Genomic DNA, 2,922 nt, shown 5'->3' with positions numbered 1-2,922 from the left:
AAGGTCTGTTCCATCCTCGTAACCAAATAACTAGTTTGGCTCAATAGAGAATTCAAGGTTTAGTGAAGAGATTTGATGCTGTTTGATTTTTCATCATTCATGTAAAATGCTTAGGGTTTTACCACTATCAGTGTTCTCCAATTTCATGACTATCTTGGGTTTGTTTCATCCATTGTGCTGAGCATTCAGTGGGTCCTGTCATTGTGTAAACATGCTCTTCAATCCTGGGAAATGTTACTGGAGCTGATCTTTCCTCATGTTCTTCACCACCCCAGTCTTTCCTCCAGAATTGTTTTTTGGGTGTGAGCCCTGCACATCTGGTTTTCCTGTTTTCCGTTGCAGGCTGTTATCCTTTGAGCGATTTTTACAACTTAATCTTTCAACTTTTTTTAAGGTTTTTAATTTCAGTCATCTAATATCTAAGACCTCTTTCTCCAACCTGTGTTATAAGTAGTAACCTGTTCTTAACATGGGTGTGTATTATCTTTTATTCAAGTCTAAAGTTAACAATAACTTTCAGAGTTTGTTTCCTCCAAGATGCTTTTCTTTCCTGTTGCTTTGGCCTCTGCCTATAATCTTCCTCAAATGTTTGGTGATCCTTGTCTCATATTTAGGAGTGCAGCATTTTTAAAGCAGCTTGGATGTTGTGAATTTGTGGGGCTGAGGGATGGGTATTTGTCAACCATGGGGTTCACTACTCGGTGATCGGGCTGTGTCATTTTATTGAGGAACCTCTTGATACATTCTTTTTTTCCTTCCTTGAGCTGATCAGGTTCATCAGAGAAGTCTTTTTCTACTCTGCTGCCTGGAGGGTAAAAAACCTGGCTGCCAGTGTTCTGAGATCCCAGTGAGGGGAGAAACCTGAGGGATCTGAACAAGTAAACTACTTGAACTCCTTTATTTTCATCATTGTATGCCTATTGAGTCCGAAGACCACCCTCTTACCTGCTTCAGACAAGTTTCTGCCAGGATGGAAGAGTTCAGCTGTCCAGCAGTACAGAGGGGATCTGGAGGTTTAACTGCTTGTCAAACAGACTTTCAACCAATCCTCTTTTAGTCCCTTTTACCTCTGTTTACAGAGATACCTGGGCTGCCGTTTGCTAATAAGCCTTTGGGGGTTCTGTGGTACAATCTGAAATATCCTCACTGCTGACAGAATATTAAGTTTTCTTGTCTCCTTAGTCAATTGCCATTTATTCAAAGGTTTGCAGCTTCCAAAATTTTGTAGTTTCCTCTCCCATTTTCTTTTTTTTTGGCTGCATGGCTTGTGGGATCTTAGTTCCCAGTCCAGGGATTGAACCTGCGCCCATGGCAATGAAAGCGCAGTGTAAAACCACTGGACCGCTAGGGAATTCCCTCTCCCATTTTCTTTGACCTTATGTATTTTTTATGTTGCCCCCTCCCCTTTTTTAAGTAATGGGTTTTAGTAGGATTTCAGAAGACCAGAAGTGGTATTGTTTACTTTTAGCACCCTTTTTGTGTGTGGTAATGACAGATTTGGGGAGACAAAATGTTAGTAGTTCAGTACCCTTCTAAAATTTGGCCAGCAAAGTAGAAGTTTACAAGTAGTTCGCTAGTTTATTATAGAAAAATCTCATTTACCTGTTGGACAGTGTTAGGAAGCTTTGATTTCAGTTCTCATCAGTTTTGTAGACCCTGTTAGAGCTACCAACCCCCCTTTCTAGGTCTGTTGTCCTAAGTCAAATTTTGATACCTTTTGGTTTACTAGATGTTTGCTACCAGGTGAGTTAGTTAATCTCTCTTCCTGGGGTTCTGGGTTTCCTCTTACTCCTTTTTTAACCTTCAAATATGTATTGTAAGGTTGCAGGTCTTATTACCACATTACTCTTTCCACATTGGGGTGGCAATTACTTCACTATTCTTTGTTGTATACAAGTTAGAATATAGTGTGTGGACACCTGTCCAGGTGCCATTCATGCTGAAATAGTTTTGAAAGGTAGTCTCAATAACATTAGGATCTGTTATTAGGTCTTTGTATTCTATACTTCTATGTGCTTTGTTTTACTGCTTGGGAAAGTTCTTTGAAGTTGTCTTGTACTTCAAAAGTACTTTATGGCCTTGAGGTATTGGGAATTTTAAAACAAGGACTGATCCCACTGTCCATCACAGTATTTGTGTTGGTCCTGAAATGTATGATGAGTTTATTTGGTTTGGAGTCAGATTAACCTGAAATGTAAAAATCTAGATCCATGCATAATGGATGCACATCTCAATAAAGTAAATTTCTTCGGATGCAGTTTACTTAATAGTGCAATTTATCAGTGTACTAATACTTAAGGATGACCCCAGACTTCATGAAGACTGACTGTTACTACCTACTTTTGAAAAGTTGAGAAGAATGCATACTTTTTCCTTTCTTCACTACTGGCTATAATTAGGAGTCTAGTCTGAAATTTTGCATGTGTAACGTTCTAGCAAGATCCAGTTGTGTAAATTGGTGGGTTGGGCTGTATATTGCTGTCAATTGCCTATAATCTGGAAAGTTGGGGGAGTGTTGATTATAATCTCGTTGGCATTTCAAAGAGACCTGCAGGCTATTTATATCAGAATCAGTATTGTTTGGAGGTGTTCCCTGGGATTCTGTATTTCACACACACCAAGTGATCTTACCTACACTGAAGTTGTAAGGACTGTTGTTTTAAGGTGGTTAGAGTTAAGCTTGCTGTGTTTCATAAGGATTTTTTGTCTTTCTGTTTTTACTTTTATCTCGTGTAAAGACAAATAAAGGTGCATGTTTCATAAAACTTATACCACTCAAGCATTTTAATCACGGACCCTAAGTCTAGCTTGAAAAAAACCATAGAGACTTAGCATTCTAATGAGTGTACGAGAGGACAGGGAGCAGTAGTGTGCCATGCTGGGGAAGGGAGGTGGTGAGGGTAGGTGGTTGGGATTAAACTT

At 39.3% G+C, this 2,922-nt stretch overlaps 1 protein-coding gene across 7 annotated transcripts in view; it reads left to right on the top strand.

Moving 5' to 3' along the window:
- Positions 1-2,253, top strand: part of HNRNPD (heterogeneous nuclear ribonucleoprotein D) — a 21,767-nt gene extending 19,514 nt beyond the window's left edge. For all 7 annotated transcript variants that reach the window (XR_004349914.1, XR_004349916.1, XM_032632031.1 and 4 more), the window contains one exon: positions 1-2,253. This exon is cut by the window's left edge. The gene's annotated coding sequence lies outside the window, so the exon portion shown is untranslated.
- The last annotated feature ends 669 nt before the right edge of the window (positions 2,254-2,922 follow it).

This window comes from Phocoena sinus, chromosome 5, assembly GCF_008692025.1.
Source record: "Phocoena sinus isolate mPhoSin1 chromosome 5, mPhoSin1.pri, whole genome shotgun sequence".
In the NCBI taxonomy this organism is placed as follows: Eukaryota; Metazoa; Chordata; class Mammalia; order Artiodactyla; family Phocoenidae; genus Phocoena; species Phocoena sinus.
Note: the sequence above shows the minus strand (reverse complement) of the source record. Positions and strands in the feature narration are given on the sequence as shown.